The sequence below is a fragment of the Salmo trutta genome, chromosome 32, assembly GCF_901001165.1.
Source record: "Salmo trutta chromosome 32, fSalTru1.1, whole genome shotgun sequence".
In the NCBI taxonomy this organism is placed as follows: Eukaryota; Metazoa; Chordata; class Actinopteri; order Salmoniformes; family Salmonidae; genus Salmo; species Salmo trutta.
This window is the reverse complement of record NC_042988.1, coordinates 33,409,767-33,431,859: the sequence shown is the minus strand read 5'-3', so window position 1 is coordinate 33,431,859 and position 22,093 is coordinate 33,409,767. Positions and strand designations below refer to the sequence as shown.

The following is a 22,093-nucleotide window of genomic DNA, read 5'->3' as shown; positions in this document are numbered from 1 at the left end:
GATGTCCTACCCTAATATGACCGGTTTTCAAAACGCAGATTAAGCCTAGATCTGGATTAAAAAGCACAACTCATTCCATTAAGAACATGGTCAAATGATTACACTATAACAACTGTAACCATTCCATTTGGCAGGCCCAGCAAGAATTAATGGGATTGTGTGATTCTTGGTGATATAACAGTGGAGAGATCTCAGAGTTGTGTCTTTTTTAATTGCACCTAACTTTTAATTGCATTTAACTTGTATTGAAATACATTTAGCAGCAGACATAGATACCTTTAGAACAGTGTTTTGGCAAGTGGCCTGAAACAGGCCTAGGACCTCATCATGCTCAGAGGTTCCTGGCTGGATGGGGAAAGACTGGCATGAAGAGTTGTCTGGCATGGCATCCCAATACTGAGGAAGACTGTCATGAGCTGGAGAATACAGCTGAATAATGAAGGTCAGACAAAAACACTGGCTTTACATTGTTGTAAATTCTTGTTAGTACTATAATGGGAATACAACAGTGGGAATTCTATCCTCATGTGTATGCAAGGCTTACTCCCAACCAAGAGGACCATAGCTAATGAGCAAGCAATATAAAAAAAAGTTATTTGAATACGCATGCATCAATATCAATCTTAGCCAATCATAAACTCCCAAGAGAACACTTTAGAGAATGTGAATGTGGTGTATTGATGTCTAGCCCTGCAGGTGTTCTCTGCAGGGCTAGACATCATAACTCTCCCTGTGTGTGTGTTTGGTGTCCCAGAAAATTGTTGATCAAGTTTACATGGAAGTCCAAAAGGATAGGTACCTGCTTTGTCAATGCGTCTGATATCGAGGCTGTTGCCATGGTTATCTGTCGCAGGCCCATTTGGCAGGGCAACCTTGTACATCCGACCTTGGATAGTGACCTCCACATGCTGCTTCTTGGTCTCATTTGCCTGCTCCAGATGGAAGTTGTGGATGAGGTCGAAGCTTTGGTACTGCCCCCCCCCCCCCCCCCCCCCCCCCCCGCTGCTGGTACTGCCTTTCCACCACGGTGCTGGCTTCCTCTTCACTACGGATCCTTTGGAGCATCTTCTGGATTTCAGAAGTAACTTTGAGCACATCTTTGGGGATGCCTTCTATAGTCAGCTTGGCTTTAGATGACTCCTGTTCCACTCTCACTTCCATGGTGTTGATCATGTTACTAATGCGCTGGCGGTCAGAAGTGGTTCAGTTGATGATGGCATCGTCAGTGATGATGGAGCTGTCTTAGTCCTTCAAGATCAGGTCCTTGACCCACTGCTTGGCTTCATCTACTTTAGCCTGAGAATCCCCACAGATGAGGAAACAAGCCGGATCCACTTCTTTATACATGAAGACAAATCTCTCATGCTTTTGTGGCTTACCACCTTTATTCCTATTGAAAATTACTGTAAGAATATGAACAGATTGTAACAGATTGTAAATGCAAGTCCCAGTTAATGCAGCTGTTTATCTAACTGTTTCTGTAAAAAAAAAATGTAAACAGAAAACAAACAAATTGACATTGAAAGTGTTTAAGTAATCATGCAATATATAGAAATACATGTTTCTTGTAAAACAGAATGAAGAAACTTAGCGAAGCTAAAATGTTTATTAGATATATTATGCATACGGTATATACTTAAGGTAGTAAAGGCATTCCATACATTTTATTTTATTTTCAAAGGCTTTAAACAGGCTGCCTTGATCTTGAAGGGCAGTGCCCGCCTCCTGTGCATCAGTGTCCTCCTCTTCCTGAGCATGTCTGCCTTCCTTTTTCAGCATACTGTTGTAAAATTCAGTCAGCATGGCACTCTGAAAGATGACAATCCGGACCAGCCTCAAGGTGTTCACTGACTTCTTGCCCACCACTTCCACTAGCGCATCGAACATGGCGTCTGCCACCTGGCTCACCTGTACATTGCCTTGGCCTTAAAAAAGTATATATGAATTGGAATTCAAATGGAAATTGTAACTGTTTGAATTAGAAATGGAATTCAATATAACACTACTTTGTAAAGGTTCATACATGCTTATAAGAAGTAAAAAAGCCTTAGGCTTTAAGTAAAGTGTTATTCTGTCTAACAAATACTATATCAATGTTATTTGATATTTCTCCTATACTCTTTATACAGTCAGTCATGTTCTCTGTTTGTGTGACTCACCTGTGCCGAGTGCAGGAAATGTGATGGATTTCAAGTCTTTCCTTGCGCACATTTGAAGTGCACCCTTGACACACTTGTGGATGTTCTGAGGGTCACTGATGCCAACCAGGTGAAGGATCTTCTTACTCTGCAGTTTGCCTGGCTCGGTCAAAATCATTGGCTGGTCACCTGGAAATATAGTTTGTGGGTCATTATTTAACCTGTTGAGGCCACGGGTTAGCAATGAACCCTGAGACGGGATTGCTAGCAAGGCTGGAAATTCAAAACATCAAAAATCTAATAATTTCAATTTCTCAAACAATCAACTATTTTACACCATTTAAAAGATAAACATCTCCTTAATCTAACCACATTGTTCGATTTTCAAAGATATAACACATACTTCATACTTCATGCAGAGACATAAAGAGTTGACTCTCGGTAAGTAGAAAAATGGCCTAATTGCCAGAATCTTGACTTTAATAGCATATTTAGATTCCATACAAATGTGTATGTAATTCAAGAAAAATAAGGTTATGTTTTGAATTTTATAAGGGACAAGCATTTCCCGGACCAGCATATAAGTGGCAGTGCAAACTAATTTCTCAAATCAGAACCCAATTTTGCCACATGGTTGCATTCATGCAGAGTTTTGGGGTAGAATGTTCTCAAAATAAATAATGACAAAACTATAACTGGTTTTACTGAGTTGTTGACATTCTGCCTCCACAGTAGGACCAGCTGCATCCAGAATGGCTTTCGACACCCCTGGAGAAGAATAAGAGAAGAATGTTTTTTAAACGTACACACCTCTACATGTATTGGTCTTGACTGCATAAATGACGTCTTTCCTAACTAAGGGATGGCACGTTACATTTCACTATAATGACCAAATACACTGAGTATGCAGTGCCAATTATTTGGAAAATCACATTATTCTTAAGATAGGGTCAGTCAAGCTTGTCTTTTGGAGTCACAAATATTGGTATCTTCACCTCTTGACCAGGCAGGTTGTTATTGGAAAATACATTTTGGTCCCACTTTTTTGGGATGATCCCCTATAGATGGTCAAACTATCAATAAACAATCAACTGCAACTCAAAAAATATGCAACAACTTAGGGTTAAGGTTATTTGATAGTCATTTAAACAGTTGAGAGTCAGTTGAGCAGTTTGCTGATAGTAATTTGAACATAAACCATCTCTAGGGTAATGTTCAAATAAAGTGGGAGACTTAATTCTCAATTACTAACACAGCTAATTAAGATTAACTACATTGTTGCACATTATAGCCTACTGGGCACAGAAGTCAATTCAACGTCTATTTCTGTCACGGTTGTCGTCGGTGAAGGAGGACCAAAACGCAGCAGGCATGCGGTTGAGACTGCTCCACTATCCAGTATCAGGTCATCACCGACTGTATTCACAACAACCTCAGTCAAAAACAGATACAATGCATTCAGAAAGTATTCAGACTCCTTGACTTTTTCCTGAATTCATTACGTTACAGCCTTATTCTAAAATGTAATAAATAAATAAAAAATCCTCATCAATCTACAAACAATACCTCATAATGACAAAGCAAAAAACAGTTTTTTAGAAATGTTTGCACATTTATTAAATTATAAAATACTTTATTTACATAAGTATTCAGACCCTTTGCTATGAGATTTTAAATTGAGCACAGGTGCATGGTGGTGGCAGCATCATGCTGTGGGGATGTTTTTCAGTGGCAGGGAGTGGGAGACTAGTCAGGATCGAGGCAAAGATGAATGGAGCAAAGTAGAGAGATCCTTGATGAAAACCTGATCCAGAGCGCTCAGGACCTCAGACTGGGGCGAAGGTTCACCTTCCAACAGGACAACGACCCTAAGTACACAGCCAAGACAACGCAGAAGTGGCTTTGGGACACGTCTCTGAATGTCCTTGAGTGGCCCAGCCAGAGCCCAGACTTGTACCTGATCGGACATCTCTGAGACCTGAAAGTAGCTGTGCAGCGACACTCCCCATCCAACCTGACAGAGCTTGAGAGGATCTGCAGAGAAGAAATGGGAGAAACTCCCCAAATACAGGTGTGCCAAGCTTGCAGTGTCATACCCCAAAAGACTCAAGTCTGTAATCGCTGCCAAAGGTGCTTCAACAAAGTACTGAGTAAAGGGTCTGAATACTTATGTAAATGTAATATATATATTTATTTTATACATTTGAAAACATTTCTAAAAACCTGTTTTGCTTTGTCATTATAGGGTATTGTGTAGATTGATGAGGGAAAAAAAACTATTTAACCAATTTTAGAATAAGCTTGTAACAACAAAACTTGGAAAAAGTTAAGGGTTCTGAATGCATTCTGAATGCACTGTAAATAAGAATATTAAGCATTCTAGTTGCATGGTTGATTAGTTAGGAAATTAATTGCATAGATGGATAAAATTAACTATTGATTAAACGAAGGGATACCCAGAGATATAATATACACAAGTAAACATGTATGATGATTAGGGTAAACTATACCAGACTATTCAAAATAATTATCTGATTTGATTTTAGTAAGATTGACATTTATAAAAGAGAGCAAAGACATAATGATAAGTTTACCAAAACATCTTGGATGTTTCCTTTTATCAGCGTGATGGTCAGCCCCTCTTTGGTCTGCGCTCTCTCTGACCCACTTGTGCTCTGCTCCCATCTATAATGCTGGGTCTCTGTGGATAAGGCCAGATGCTGTTGCAGATTATTTCCCCCATGGTTCCCAAACTCATTCGGCACAATTTCCTCCATAGCCTGGACTATCTTGTCATTGTTCACCAGATGCATCTCATCAACCAGCTGGACTACACAAGCTGTCTTAATTTTGACAGCTTCAACATACATGGCCTCCTTGTCCTGGAAGAACTTCTTTGCTCCAGGTTCGGGGACTTGCAAAGTATCAAAGTATGTTGATGATACTAGGTCTTTAAATAAGGTCAAGCAGTCAAAGACATGAACCCTGATGCCACTAAGGCAAATGGCCCCATCCTGGAAAGAAACCTTTACTCCACCTTTGACTATATCGGACCAAGCACTCTTTTTTTCTTGGATGAATTTGACAATGACTTAATCTGAAGAATTTCATCAATGTCATCAACTGGAGCATTTTGAAATAAGAAGCCACCAAGTTCATTTTGCACTGAATTGACAATGTCCGTATTGCCAGCCACTATCACTTTTATATTTGGATGGACACCAGACGTCTTCACCATGAAAGCCCTAGACAAATTGTTGTATGTTTTTTCCAAATGGGAGGTAAGGTCCTTCCACCCTGACATCTCCAGGACATTAGAGTCTTCAACATCTATGTACTTGGAAAACAAACATTTTTCAAGTTGGCTTTTTGCTTCACTCAAGGCCAGGTCTGAGACAGCCAGGAGCTCCACTCCATTTCTATCTATTTCCAGTGCTGCATTAACACTCTGTGACGTGAAAAGAGAGTTGCTAAGCTTTTCTTGGTCTTCCTCCTGCAGAAACTCAAGGACATAGTTGCTCACTTCCACCTTCTTCCGTTTCAGTGCCGACACCCCATCTATAATCTTCCTACTAGCACCCCACACCTCTTGCATTAAGCCTGTTAAGATCACATTCTGGCTCTCACGGTTGTTTGCTATCTTCAGTTCTGGGTATTCACCTGAAATCTTGCCTTGCAGACCATCTTGCGAAATTACATGGTAGATTGATGGAGGCAGGTGGAGCTCCTCTGTTTTGCTAGTCTTCTCCCTCTCAATTATTCTGGCAATCTTGTTCATGATTTCATTTAGTTACTGACTGAGCCTATCTACTTCATCTACCAAGCACACCACTATGAGTGTACCTTTGGCCTTATCAGGGACTACAACCACTGCCTCACCAGACATTGCCTTGCAGATCTCCTTTTCAGACTCCTCCTATGCACAGTCCTGTACATGCAGCTCCAAGGATTTGAATTTAGACAAGGCTTGAGTGAAGGTAGCCTTGACAGTGTCCTTCCACTGCTGGACATGCTTGGCTTTGACATCATTATTTTTGAGTAGAGATTGTAGGGGCCTTAACTGGACAGTATGGTGTTGCAGGTCTACTTTGCAGAAGTTTTCCGCCATAATCTTGTTGATGGTCACAGTAGCTTCCTGCTTGTCACAAAGGTATCTCCAAATGGACTGGTCGATGTTCTCAGTGAAGGCAGCTGGGAGTTTCAATGTGGGTTGATCTTTGTCATACAGGGCCTGTGTCCAGAGATTCATAAAATGGGAAAGCTTTGATAGGCTGCTTCTCATCGTGGTGCTTTTTTGTGACTCTGTGAACAGCTAATTACACTGAAATATTTGTCAATATATCATCCTGCATTATGAAAAACTCTGTCACAACATAGAATATAAGAATGACCATTTACCGCGTGGATCTTGGAAAGTGATGATAGCGGATTGGTCCTCTTCACACATTTCAATGTCGACAACTTCACCTTCTTTTTCATAGTACAGAGGGAGATGGTCTGAACTGTAATTTGGAGGTATGTTTTCAACTTTCACTTTTGCTGTGACTTCCAGTAGCTTTACTGATAATTCTTGCTGCTTGAATATTTTGTGGCTGGTGCAGTTTGAGATAAAGTACTCAGTATCTGCCAAATAAGAACAGGGTAGATTATACGCTTAAGATATTGCTTAGGTTTCAATGACTGAACAAAGATGTGACAATAACAGGGACACTACACCACCCCCAGCCCCCAGTTGTATTGTTTACCTTATACATTTTGGAAAGTCACTACAGCCATACTGATGTCAGGCAGGATCTCCAGACTGAATCTCTGTGATGCAGTAGGAGAAGCTAAGGTTTGGGCATTCATGATGTTCTTTACCAACATTCCATAAATGCCTAGTTCATACTCTCCTGAATGTTTCCCAACAATGCTGAGGTGGATTGCAGCTCTGTCTTATCTGTTGCTGCACTTGCACTGTCCTCAGGACAGGCTGTTTCTCCATTCCCACTCTCAGGTAAGTCTTTTGGAACAACAGCAGCTCAGGATGAAATGTAAGCAATGCATATCAAACAGGCTTCAGTCCAACGTGGACAAACAAAAGTGGGCACAGTTAAATAGTAAACAAATGAAGACCTGGAAATTTGACACACAGTGGGAAAAAGAAACATGGAAACAGGATGTGGCATTGCTGTACTTGAATATCAACAACAATATTAATGACAGATGCTTGTAGCTACCGTAGCTGTATCTGATATGCCCACACAAGATGACTTTGGGTTTTCTCCCAAATGAGATGAAGTTAGCCATAAATAATTTGTTGTTTTTACAGATTAAGTACTGCACCTATAAAAATGTAAGATTGTGTGATTACAATCTCAATAAAGGTATAACAGTTGTAAGTATTATGTAGCAATGTGCGTATGGTGTTGGCCCTAATTAGACTTTACCTGCCTATGTAACTGCCATGTGAATAGGTTACATAGGCCTAGGTATTATGGGACACTAATTACTAAGTGGGACCAAAATTATATGTATTTCCCAAAGCCTTAATAGCATTAAATTCAAGATTTCAAGTAAATGCATTAGTATCTTTTCCCCCAAAACATAGCATACGGGTGGGCCACAGCAACTAGCTAAGACAACAACCCATATATTACCGGTCAAAAGTTTAAGAACATCTACTCATTCAAGGGGTTTTCTTTATTTTTACTATTTTCTACATTGTAGAATGATAGCGAATGCATCAAAACTATGAAATAACACATATGGAATCATGTAGTCACCAAAAAAAGTGTTAAACAAATCAAAATATATTTTAGATTTGAGATTCAAATAGCCACCCTTTGCCTTGATTACAACTTTGCACACTCTTGGTATTCTCTCAACCAGCTTCATGAGGTAGTCACCTGGAATGCATTTCAATTAACATGTGTGCCTTGTTTATAGATCATTTGTGGAATTTCTTTCCTTCTTAATGCGTTGGAGCCAATCAGTTGTGTTGTGACAAGGTAGGGGTGGTATACAGAAGATAGCCCTATTTGGTAAAAGACCAAGTCCATATTATGGCAAGAACAGCTCAAATAAGCAAAGAGAAACGACAGTCCATCATTACATTAAGACATGAAGGTCAGTCAATTCTGAACATTTCAAGAACTTTGAAAGTACTCAATTGCAGTCGGAAAAAAACATCAAGCACTATGATGAAACTGGCTCTCATGAAGACCGCCACAAGAAAGAAAGACCCAGAGTTACCTCTGCTGCAGAGTATAAGTTCATTAGAGTTAACTGCACCTCAGATTTCAGCACAAAGAAATGCTTCACAGAGTTCAAGTAACAGACATCTCAACATTGTCGTGTCTTTGGGGTACCATTAAACTGAAGACATGTTTATCAATTAACTCCCTGTAATTAGTGTCACGCGATTAAACTGATTAATCGTTTAATTGTAATTAACTAGGAGATCGGGGCACCAAGGAAAATATTCAGATTACAAAGTTATAATTTTCCTAATATAACTTTCCTATACAATAACATTATATATTATATTCTATTATAGTATAGGCCGATTATCATCTGGTTTAAATGGTGTATTTTACCTCTCGTCCAGTCTCATTCCAAACGTCGTAAATTGTTGTATCTGCACGAACCCAGTCTTTACTAAGAGTCATCCATACATCAATTGTCTTAAAATCATTTATTTACTAAACTAAGTAATTCACAGAAAGTATACAAACAGTAATTATCATCACAAAGAATTGGTAGAGTAATGTGCCCTAGTGGGCTAAACAGGCATGGCTGGTGTCTTGTTAAACAAAGGGTCATAAATGGTCAGCTGAGGAGGCACACAGAGTTCATTAGTATTAACAATTGACATGCTAAACCTTTGCACATGAACGCTCACTCATTTGGGAACAATTGCAATCAATATATATTTACGCTCAGTGTGTCGTCGGGATCCTTGTTGAAGAGTCGTTCTGTTGGAGAGTTTTCTCTCTCTCTCTCTCTCGGTTAGAATGGATCTTTCAAAGCGACATTCATTAATGTCGTTATAGAATGGATGTTTCGTCGGTCTTCACATTCAATTATATAATTTCTAGCTGCAGACTATTAATTAATATCAAAGACTTGTTCTTATTCTGTCGGTATCAATAGTCTAAAAGTTAACCACGTGGTATAGTTCACTTTCAGTAGCGGAATTGGATGGTCAAACCTATTGGCCAACTCGCAATGGAGTGGAGGCCTGGTCTGAAGAAAGTAAATCAGGGTAGGGTTTTATAGTGAACATAAAACAGGCTTGTCACATGACGCCTGGTCCTGTCTGTGTCCCTGGGGGCGTGCCGATGACTGAGTTAAGCTTGGTACAGAAATAGAATTCTATCACATTAACATCAGTACATAGCATCTCAATGTATTACAAATAGCTTTATCCTTATTAATACATTCTATACAACCATTTGGATGCAAGTCCCATCGCTGAGGCTATTATATAAACAGTTTTATGGTAATATGGCTATATTGTCTCTTCTGAGTATCACAAAATTGTACCAACCGGACCAGTTCGTAACTGGATTCTTCACCAGTCTTCCATACCTTCCCCAGAACACAAATGTCGCTTGGCTCCCCAATTCTGTGAGTTGGAAGAATTTCCTGTGTCTCTCTATGGGCCATGTGGCAAGAGATTCTCCTCTTAGAGTTTTACAACCCCTTCACACAGGGCCTGGGTGGGGGGAGGTAGGTTGGGGGATGGTGCAAGGGGGAGGGGGTCAACTGTCCTCCCTGTACTCAAAGAGGCCAACGTCATGACAACATCAACTGTTCAGAGGAGACTGCGTGAATCAGGCCTTCATTGTCAAATTGCTGCCAAGAAACCACTACTAAAGGACACCAATAATAAGAGGAGACTTGCTTTGGCCAAGAAACACGAAACACTAGGCCGGTGGAAATGAGTCCAAATTTGAGATTTGGTTGCAACCGCGGTATCTTTGTGAGACGCAGAGTAGGTGAACAGATGATCTCCGCAAGTGTGGTTCCCAACATGAAGTATAGAGGAGGAGGTGTGATGGTATGGGGGTGCTTTGCTGGTGACACTATCAGTGATTTATATAGAATTCAAGGCACACTTAACCAGCATGGCTACCACAGAATTCTGCAGCGATATGCCATCGCATCTGGTCTGCGCTTAGTGGGACTATCATTTGTTTTTCAACAAGACAATGACCCAACACACTTCCAGGCTGTGTAAGGGCTATTTGACCAAGAAGGAGAGTGATGGAGTGCTGCATCGGAAGACCTGGCCTCCACAATCACCCTACCTCAACTCAATTGAGATGGTTTTTGGTTGGACCACAGAGTGATGTTGGACCACAGAGTGATGGAAAAGCAGCCAACAATTTCTCAGCATATGTGGGAACTCATTCAAGACTGTTGGAAAAGCATTCCAGGTGAAGCTGGTTGAGAGTGCCAATAGTGTGCAAAGCTGTCATCAAGGCAAATGGTGGCTATTTTGAAGGACCTAAAATACTAAAATTTGTTTAACACATTTTTTGGTTACTACATGATTCCATAATTCATAGTTTTGATGTCTTCACTATTATTCTATAATGTATAAAATAGTCAAAATAAAGAAAAACCCTTGAAAAAGGAGGTGTGTCCAAACTTCTGACTGGTACTGTTTGTATTTATGTACAGTTGAAATCAGAAGTTTAAATACATACACCTTAGCCAAATACATTTCAACTCAGTTTTTCACAATTCCTGACATTTAATCCAAATAAAAATTCCCTGTCTTAGGCCAGTTAGGATCACCAATTTATTTTAAGAATGTGAAATGTCAGAATAATAGTAGAGAGAATGATTTATTTCAGCTTTTATTTCTTTCATCACATTCCCAGTGGGTCAGAAGTTCACATACACTCAATTAGTATTTGGTAGCATTGCCTTTAAATTGTTTAACTTGGGTCAAACGTTTCGGGTAGCTTTCCACAAGCTTCCCACAAAAAGTTGGATTTTGGCCCATTCCTCCTGACAGAGCTGGTGCAACTGAGTCAGGTTTCTAGGCCTCCTTGCTCACACACGCCTTTTCAGTTCTGCCCACACATTTTCTATGGGACTGAGGTCAGGGCTTTGTGATGGCCACTCCAATACCTTGACTTTGTTCTCCTTAAGCCATTTTGCCACAACTTTAGAAGTATACATGGGGTCATTGTCTATTTGGAAGACCCATTTGCAACCAAACTTTAACTTCTTGACTGATGTCTTGAGATGTTGCTTCAATATACCCACATAATTTTCCTACCTCATGATGCCATCTATTTTGTGAAGTGCACCAGTCCCTCCTGCAGCAAAGCACCCCCAAAACATGATGCTGCCACCCCCGTGCTTCACTGTTGGGATGGTGTTCTTCGGCTTGCAAGCCTCCCCCTTCTTCCTCCAAACATCAACGATGGTCATTACGGCCAAACAGTTCTAACTTTTGTTTCATCAGACCAGAGGACATTTCTCCAAAAAGTACGATATTTGTCCCCATGTGCAGTTGCAAACCGTAGTCTGGCTTTTTTATGGCAGTTTTGGAGCAGTGGCTTCTTCCTTGCTGAGCGGCCTTTCAGGTTATGTCGATATAGGACTCATTTTACTGTGGATATAGATACTTTTGTACCGGTTTCCTCTAGCATCTTCACAAGGTCCTTTGCTCTTGTTCTGGGATTGATTTGCACTTTGCGCACCAAAGTACGTTCATCTCTAGGAGACAGAACGTGTCTCCTTCCTGAGCGGTATGACGGCTGCATGGTGTTTATACTTGCGTACTATTGTTTGTACAGATGAACGTGGTGCCTTCAGGTGTTTGGAAATTACTACCCAAGGATGAACCAGACTTGTGGAGGTCAACAATTTTTTTCTGAGGCTTTGGCTGATTTCTTTAGATTTTCCCATGATGTCAAGCAAAGAGGCACTAAGGTTGAAATACATCCACAGGTACACCTCCAATTGACTCAAATGATGTCAATTAGCCTATCAGAAGCTTCTAAAGCCATGACATAATTTTCTGGAATTTTCCAAGCTGTTTAAAAGGCACAGTCAACTTAGTGTATGTAAACTTCTGACCCACTGGAATTGTGATACAGTGAATTATAAGTGAAATAATATGTCTGTAAACAATTTCTGGAAAAATTACTTATGTCATGCACACAGTAGATGTCCTAACCAACTTGCCAAAACTATGTGTTTTTCTGGATATTTTTGTTGTTATTCTGTCTCTCACTGTTCAAATAAACCTACCATTAAAATTACAGACTGATCCTTTCTTTGTCAGTGGGCAAACGTACAAAACTCAGGACTGACAGACTGGAAACATGCAAGTTCTTTGCTGACTTCACATGACAGCAGTCCAGAACACCAAAACGGCATGAAAACATGGAAAGAACTGGCAATGAGGATCAAAAAAGGGGAAACAATTGATAAACATGAGACGGCACTTATGGAGGCTGAGAGGATAAGATGGAGAGAGGTGTTGACACGTCTGACTGCTATTGTGCAGTCTCTGGCTATTAGAAATCTGGCACTAAGGGGACACACAGAAACACTGTACTCTCCATCAAATGGAAATGTCCTCAAAGAGGTTGAACTGATGGCACAATTTGATCCAGTCATGAAAGAGCACCTTAACCGTGTCCAAAAAGTGACCTTGAGTCACACCACCAGCTACCTTGGCCACCAAATACAGAATGAACTCATTGATTTGTTGAGCAGTAAGGTCATTTCAATAATGGTGAGTGACATCAAGCTGGAAAAATTATTCTCTATCATTCTAAATTGCACCTCAGATGTCAGCCATACTGAACAGTTGTCAGTTGTGATTAGAATTGTGTCACAGAAGGAGGAGCCCCACATAAAGGAACCTTTTATGGGGTTTTTGGAGGCAGAGGAGTCTACGGGCCAACATTTGGCATCCCTGATTCTCAAAAGATTAGAGGAGCTAAAAAATTCCTTTTGAGGACTGCGGAGGACAGTCTTATGATAATGGGGCCAACATGAGAGGCAAAAACAAAGGAAATGAATCCAAGAGCTCTATTTGTTCCATGTGGGGTTCACACATTGAACCTAGTTGTGGCTGATGCTGCTAAAGTGGTGTGGTATGACATCTTGAGCCAGATCCAACACGTGAGCAAGCTGGTGCAGTCTCCCAGTACGCATGTGGATGTTGCAGTCAGTCTTCTCAGAAAGACAGAGAGAGGTCTCAGCAACTACAGGGCAACAGGCTTTATGACTGCACAAATGTCAGCCAAGGATATTTGCGAGGGTATGAATGTGGAGGCTGTTTTACAACAAAAAAGGCTGAGGTCCACAAAGTGGCACTTTTCATACAAATCATTTGATGAGCCTTTGAGTGATGCCCTGAAGAAGCTGGAGGCGACATTTTTCAATGTCGTTGTTGATGCAGCAATCTCAGCCCTTCAGGAAAGATTTTCCACATTGGAAAATGTGGGAGAGAAGGTTGGAGTGCAGTCAACCTTCCAAAGTCTCTCAAATGAGGAGCCCAGCAGCATATCACCCTGCATCCCACTGCTGGCTTGCTTCTGAAGCTAAGCAGTGTTGGTCCTGGTCAGTACCTGGATGGGAGACCAGATTCTGTTGGAGGGCCAGTAGGAGGCACTCTTTCCTCTGGTCTAAAAAATATCCCTGTGTAAGGTGCTGTCTTTTGGATGGGATGTTAAACAGGTGTCCTGACTCTCTGAGGTCATTAAAGATCCCATGGCACTTATTGTAAGAGTAGGGGTGTTAACCCCGGTGTCCTGGCTAAATTCCCAATCTGGCCCTCATGGCCACCTAATCATCCCCAGCTTCCAATTGGCTCATTCATCCCCCCTCCTCTCCCCTGAAACTATTCCCCAGGTTGCTGCTGTAAATGAGAATGTGTTCTCAGTCAACTTACCTGGTAAAATAATGGTAAATATAAGCTAGAACTGCCACTGGCTACCAGACAAGGCTCTGCTGATAGCCAGGTTTAGTGGTGGTAAGGATTCACTCCATGGTGCTGAAAAGAAAACTCTGCTGTTGGGACAGCTTTATGTAGGCCCTAACAGTTTGTGGGCAGCATTTGTCACGGTTATAGTGCAATTAATGTAGTGTAGTTTATTTGCTGGCATGCATCAAAATAAAATTGGGGGAGTTTGCCCCACCAAGATTCACGTACCTGCTAAAATCGACATTGCTGCTGGACCCCGACTGAACAAATTTACTGCAGGGTGTAGGTCTTGTTTCTAGTTTCACTTTTGCTTATTGCTCTATGCAAATTCAGTCCTTCCATGAAATTATTGCTTTTGCATCCGTTCGATATTTTAATTCGAAATTTTGCACAAATATATCATTTTTAAAGCCTGTTATATTAAATTAAGTTCCTTTTGACATAGAACACACGGAAAATTCAATAAATCAGCAAAAAAAAACTTGCTAAAGTATTTTGACATATCTCTCTAAGTATCTCCTGTGACTTCGAGGAAGATTTTGACCCACTTAACCCCAATATTTCTCCTAAGTTTTCACCATCATTGTAAAGTCCTAGTTATTTTGTTGCCTTGACATAGTCATTTCTGAAGACTTATTTATTTCATGTGATTCATAGAAAAAAAATGTGCCTCATTTTAAGGTCAACCCTGTTACGTGAACTGAACTCTCGTTATAATATGGTGAACTATTCCTTAAAAAAAAAAAAAAATCCAACGAAACATTGAACATATAATTGTCAAATCTAATAGTCACAAGCAGGTGAGCTGCTCCACTCTTTTGGGCAATTTTCTGGTGTTTTCTGGTGGAACACTGAGCAGGTCGAGCATAACATGTCAACCATTAACAAACACAGAGGTTTGCCACCAGCTGAAATGTCATCCGTATGTAATAGTCTGTAATAGTCTGTAGATTAACATTAATAGCTGAAATTAGGCCCTTGAGGGCTTTCAAATTGCACCCCTGCTTTAGCTGTCAAGTTTGTTTGAGACCTCTTCCAGTGTATACAGGATTATTTATTGGGTCCCACACCTGCTCTTTCACCCTTTACTGGTTGTCTGTTCATAACTTAGATGGTCTGTTGAATGTTGCCTGCTTTTGACAGTGAACTATAAATCTGTTAAAACAAATTGTACTTTGTGCATAGTATAATATATACTTTGAGCCTTGTAGAATATAAGTCAAAATATGTTTATAGTCAGTTGACTATATCTACATTTAGTTGTGGCTATCAACAGGGATTCAGTTGATATTTGCAAAACTACACTAATATTCTTTCATTTAGATTATATGGGCAGTATAGTTTGTTGAGCAACTCTATTATCGATGTGTCACAGGGGGACAATTTAATAAAATGTTACCACTTCATTACCTAGGGTCTCCCGAGTGGTGCAGCAGTCAAAGGCACTGTATCTCACTGCTTGAGGTGTCACTACAGATACCATGGTTCGAATCCAGGCTGTATCACAACCGGCCGTGATTGGGAGTCCCATAGGGCCCAGCGTCGTCCTGGTATGGCCGGTGTAGGCAGTCATGGTAAATAAGAATTTGTTCTTAACTGACTTGCCTAGTTAAATAAAGGTTCAATAAAAAAAGGATTTATTACATAAAGGAAAAGCTGATTAGGAAGTTAATGAAAGACTCATGCTCAAGTTGGTGTTAAACTAATCTAAACCACTTCAAATTCCTGTTCAACAGAACCAGTTAGGTATGTGTGGGCCTACAGATCATTTGGGTTGGTTGCATAAAGTGCAGCTAGAAGGCTGTGTGACAAATTTGCTGTAATTGTTCATTACATTAATTGTTTTCACAATTTGGCAATTTTGTGTATTATAACTATTTCATCATGATACATGACGCCAAATAGTGGAATTATTGTACATTATGTATTGGACACACTCAGGAGGATTTCATACTTGTTGTAAATGTAACACTTTGTTTTTTTCTAACAAAAACATGTTGACCTAAAACTTTTTACATTAGATTAAAAAAAAAATCTAGTTTTGTAGGTTGTCTATAATAATTCTGAATTTACTCACATGGGCAATTGACTTGAGGTGTTATTTTTGTGACCAAGGATAATATTTTACATGAGTAAACATGGGGATCTTGTTAAAAACAAAAAAAATTAAACACATCATTTCTTTTTTTAACAGTCACTACGCATGGTGCTCAAACTGGTTCAATCAACATTGTGTCCACGTCATTTCAAGAGAAAAAATTGCATGATGTTAAAGCAACCTCTTAGGGCTAGGGGGCAGTATTTTCACGGCCGGATGAAAAACGTACCCAACTTAAACAGGTTACTACTCTGGCCCAGAAACTAGAATATGCATATTATTAGTAGATTTTGATAGAAAACACTCTGAAGTTTCTAAAACTGTTTGAATGGTGTCTGTGAGTATAACAGAACTCATATGGCAGGCAAAAACATGAGAAAATGTCAAGCAGGAAGTGGGAAGTCTGGTGCTTGTAGTCCTTTCAAGTGATTGCCTTGACTGTATACAGTGACTTAGGGTTCATTTTGCACTTCCTAAAGCTTCCACTAGATGTCAGCAGTCTTTAGAACGGTGTTTGAAGATTCTATGGTGAATTTGAAGGGAATACCAGCTGTGGTAAACTGGTGTCCCATTATAAGGCATGGGCTAAAGTCACGCGCAATGACTTGGGAGCGAGCTGAGTTCATATTAACTCCTAAAGAGAACGGATAGGTCCGGTTGGAATTTTATTCAAGGTATATGATAAAAACAACCTAAAGAGGAATTCTATACATCGTTTGACATGTTCCTACAAACTGTAGTATAACTTTTTTGACTTTTTGTCTGGACTAAGTAAGCACGCGCGTAGTGGATTTGGATTGTGAACCTAACGCGCGAACAAAATGGATTATTTGGAAATAAATATGAACTTTATCGAACATTTATTGTGGAGCTGGGACCCCTGGGAGTGCCTTCTGATGAAGATAATCAAAGGTAAGTGAATATTTATAATGTAATTTCTTAGTTTTATTGACTCCAAGACGGCGGGTTTCTGTTTGCTAGTTGTAAGTGTCATCTGGGCTGTACTCAGATTATTGCAAATTGTGCTTTCGTCGTGAACCTTTTTTGAAATCTGACAAAGCGATTACATTTAGGAGAAGTGTATATATACTGCTCAAAAAAATAAAGGGAACACTAAAATAACACATCCTAGATCTGAATGAATGAAATAATTGTATTAAATACTTTTTTCTTTACAAAGTTGAATGTGCTGACAACAAAATCACACACAAATAATCAATGGAAATCCAATTTATCAACCCATGGAGGTCTGGATTTGGAGTCACACTCAAAATTAAAGTGGAAAACCACACTACAGGCTGATCCAACTTTGATGTAATGTCCTTAAAACAAGTCCAAATGAGGCTCAGTAGTGTGTGTGGCCTCCACGTGCCTGTATGACCTCCCTACAATGCCTGGGCATGCTCCTGATGAGGTGGCGGATGGTCTCCTGAGGGATCTGGACTAAAGCATCCGCCAACTCCTGGACAGTCTGTGGTGCAACGTGGCGTTGGTGGATGGAGCGAGACATGATGTCCCAGATGTGCTCAATTGGATTCAGGTCTGGGGAACGGGCGGGCCAGTCCATAGCATCAATGCCTTCCTCTTGCAGGAACTGCTGACACACTCCAGCCACATGAGGTCTAGCATTGTCTTGCATTAGGAGGAACCCAGGGCCAACCGCACCAGCATATGGTCTCACAAGGGGTCTGAGGATCTCATCTCGGTACCTAATGGCAGTCAGGCTACCTCTGGCGAGCACATGGAGGGCTGTGCGGCCCCCCAAAGAAATGCCACCTCACACCATGACTGACCCACCGCCAAACCGGTCATGCTGGAGGATGTTGCAGGCAGCAGAACGTTCTCCACGGCGTCTCCAGACTCTGTCACGTCTGTCACATGTGCTCAGTGTGAACCTGCTTTCATCTGTGAAGAGCACAGGGCGCCAGTGGCAAATTTGCCAATCTTGGTGTTCTCTGGCAAATGCCAAACGTCCTGCACGGTGTTGGGCTGTAAGCACAACCCCCACCTGTGGACGTCGGGCCCTCATACCACCCTCATGGAGTCTGTTTCTGACCGTTTGAGCAGACACATGCACATTTGTGTCCTGCTGGAGGTAATTTTGCAGGGCTCTGGCAGTGCTCCTCCTGCTCCTCCTTGCACAAAGGCGGAGGTAGCGGTCCTGCTGCTGGGTTGTTGCCCTCCTACGGCCTCCTCCACATCTCCTGATGTACTGGCCTGTCTCCTGGTAGCGCCTCCATGCTCTGGACACTACGCTGACAGACACAGCAAACCTTCTTGCCACAGCTTGCATTGATGTGCCATTCTGGATGAGCTGCACTACCTGAGCCACTTGTGTGGGTTGTAGACTCCGTCTCATGCTACCACTAGAGTGAAAGCACCGCCAGCATTCAAAAGTGACCAAAACATCAGCCAGGAAGCATAGGAACTGAGAAGTGGTCTGTGGTCCCCACCTGCAGAACCACTCATTTATTGGGGGTGTCTTGCTAATTGCCTATAATTTCCACCTGTTGTCTATTCCATTTGCACAACAGCATGTGAAATGTATTGTCAATCAGTGTTGCTTCCTAAGTGGACAGTTTGATTTCACAGAAGTGTGATTGACTTGGAGTTACATTGTGTTGTTTAAGTGTTCCCTTTATTTTTTTTAGCAGTGTATAATTCTGTGCATAACACTTCTATATTGATCAAACATTTTGATGAGTATTTCTGTAATATGTGTGCTCATTGTACTGATTCACCGAAGGTTTATAGGGAAAACATTTCTCAAAATTACGCGCCAATGTAAAATGCTGTTTTTGGATATAAATATGAACTTTATCGAGCAAAACATACATGTATTGTGTAACATAATGTCCTAGGAGTGTCATCTGATGAAGATCGTCAAAGGTTAGTGCATCATTTAGCTGTGTTTTGGGTTTTTGTGATGCATCGAGTTGCTTGGAAAATGGCTGTGTGATTATTTTTGTCAATGTACTCTCCTAACATAATCTAATTTTATGCTTTCACCGTAAAGCCTTTTTGAAATCGGACAATGTGGTTGGATTTACGAGAACTTTATCTTTAAAATGGTGTAAGATTGTTTGAGAAAATCGAATTATGAGATTTTAGCTGTTTTGAATTTGGCGCTCTGATTTTCCACTGGCTGTTGTCAAAATCAATCCCGTTAACGGGATAAGAACGGGAAGGTGTCCCATAGAGGTTAAAACGGATTGGATTTGCAAAAAGTAATCAACATAAGGGAATTTCGGGAATGTTTGTCCTTTTTTTACCCAACTTTTAACCTAAATCCAATGACATGGTAAAAGGTTTTGTTGATTTCACGTTAATTAAATTCACATCAATCAAATGTACAATTTAATTTATGGGTTGAATTTAATGTTATTCTGATTTGCCTCCAACTCTGTCTCGAACGAGCCCAGTCACCATCAACTATCAACCACTAGATGGAGGCAGAACTGTTAGAACAAATCCCCCTTTGCGTCCATAACCACTGAGCCTGCACTTTTGATTTTGCGGAAACGAGAGTGATAGTAAAACATGTCCAACCTTGTGTGTGAGTGTGAGTGAGTGAGCAAGCGAGGGGGGAAAGAGAGCTAGAGAATCACATTTTATTGGTCGCATACACATAGGTGCAGCGAAATGCTTATATTCCTAGCTCCAACAGTGCAGTAATACCGAACAATACACACAAATCCAATAATAATAATAAAAAGAAAGGAATTAAGAAATATCAGGAAGAGCAATGTCAGAGTCCCTAATATAAATATACAGTATATACATATGAAGTGGTAAAACAGTATGTAAACATTATTTTAGTGGCCAGGGTTCAATGACTATGTGTATAGGGCAGCAGTCTCTAAGGTGCAGGGTTGAGTACCGGGAGGTAGTTGGCTAGTAGCCTAACAGTGACTAGGGCAGGGAACTGGGTGGAGGCCGGCTAGTGGTGACTATTTAGCAGTCTGATGGCCTGGAGATAGAAGCAGGCCGGTCACAGCCGGCTGCGACTCGGGAGGCCCAGTCAGAAGCAAATTTGACATAACTTAGCATTCCAAATGAGAATTAAAAGACAAAACAATATGATGAGAATTAAAAGAGAAATGAGAAATGCATGTGCAGGAGAGGTGAAAAAAATAGTTGATTCATGATTTTTTAAAGAAAAGATAAACTAATAGTTGCAAGTAACACTAAGGAAAATTAAACGTACAATAAAAGTAGATTAGGGGTGAAAAGAAAATGAATGAAAGTAAAGTTTTTCCCTATTAAACCAAAGTACAATACACTTGCATTCAGAGAAAGATTTTACTCATGTGAGAAAAAGTGCAGGGTTACTATTCTTTGAAATGTGATGTGAAAAATTGTGGACATCCTACAATTACGAAATATAAAATTAAGCTTAAACGATGAATGGAATTTGCTTTTGTTGATTTAACAAATCATCGTTTTTCTTTATAGTTGCACCTTTTGGAAAAAAGTTAACGTGTAGTCTCCTACCACAAATATATAAAATGTACTATTTTTCTCTCCCTTCATAGTGACGTTTCATGACATCATTTGATTTTGTCAGAGACAAATTAACTGAGCGGAACCAGTGACTTGATCAAATCAAATCAAAATGTATTTGTCATGTGCGCTGAATACAACAGGTACAACAGGTAACACCTTACTGTGAAATGCTTACTAACCAACAGGGCAATTTGTGAGTAAAAAAAGGTAGTAGGTAAACAATAGATAAGTAAAGAAATGAAACAGTAAACAGACAGTGAAAATAACAGTAGCGAGGCTATAACAGTGGCGAGGCTATTTACAGGCACCGGTTAGTCGGGCTAATTGAGGTAATATGTACAGTGGCTTGCAAAAATATTCACCACTTGGGATTTTTCCTATTTTGTTGCCTTACAACCTGGAATTAAAAAAGATTTTGGGGGGGGGTTTGTATCATTTGATTTACACAACATCAAATCAAAGTTTATTTCAAATGAAAGTTTACTTGTCACGTGCGCCGAATACAACAGGTGTTGACCTTACAGTGAAATGCTTACTTACAGGCTCGAACCAAGGTGTTAGGTGAACAATAGGTAAGTAAAGAAATAAAACACAGTAAAAAGAAAGGCTATATACAGTAGCGAGGCTATAAAAGGCTATAAAAGTAGCGAGGCTACATACAGAAACCAGTTAGTCAGGCTGATTGAGGTAGTATGTACATGTAGATATGGTTAAAGTGACTATGCATATATGATGAACAGAGAGTAGCAGTAGCGTAAAAGAGGGGTTGGCGGGTGGTGGGACACAATGCAGATAGCCCGGTTAGCCACTGTGCGGGAGCACTGGTTGGTCGGCCCAATTGCGGTAGTATGTACATTTATGTATAGTTAAAATGACTATGCATATATGATAAACAGAGAGTAGCAGCAGCGTAAAAAGAGGGGTTGGGGAGGTTGGGGGGGGGGCACACAATGCAAATAGTCTGGGTAGCCATTTGATTACCTGTTCAGGAGTCTTATGGCTTGGGGGTTAAAACTGTTGAGAAGCCTTTTTGTCCTAGACTTGGCACTCCGGTACCGCTTGCCATGTGGTAGTAGAGAGATTAGTCTATGACTGGGGTGGCATGGTGTCCTTGACAATTTTTAGGGCCTTCCTCTGACACCGCCTGGTGTAGAGGTCCTGGATGGCAGGCAGCTTAGCCCCAGTGATGTACTGGGCTGTACGCACTGCTCTCTGTAGTGACTTGCGGTCAGAGGCCGAGCAATTGCCATACAAGGCAGTGATGCAACCAGTCAGGATGCTCTCGATGTTGCAGCTGTAGAACCTTTTGAAGATCTCAGGACCCATGCCAAATCTTTTTAGTTTCCTGAGGGGGAATAGGCTTTGTCGTGCCCTCTTCATGACTGTCTTGGTGTGTTTGGACCATTC

At 40.7% G+C, this 22,093-nt stretch overlaps 1 long non-coding RNA gene and 1 pseudogene across 1 annotated transcript; both read right to left on the bottom strand.

Moving 5' to 3' along the window:
• Positions 1-210: 210 nt before the first annotated feature.
• LOC115170502 (protein mono-ADP-ribosyltransferase PARP14-like) lies at positions 211-2,368 on the bottom strand (annotated as a pseudogene).
• Positions 2,369-5,564: 3,196 nt separating this feature from the next.
• Positions 5,565-6,997, bottom strand: LOC115171766 (uncharacterized). The gene is made up of 3 exons (XR_003871244.1): positions 6,884-6,997; positions 6,537-6,761; positions 5,565-6,450 (listed from the first exon to the last, which is right to left on the bottom strand). It is a non-coding gene; the product is annotated as an uncharacterized LOC115171766 (long non-coding RNA).
• Positions 6,998-22,093: the final 15,096 nt, after the last annotated feature.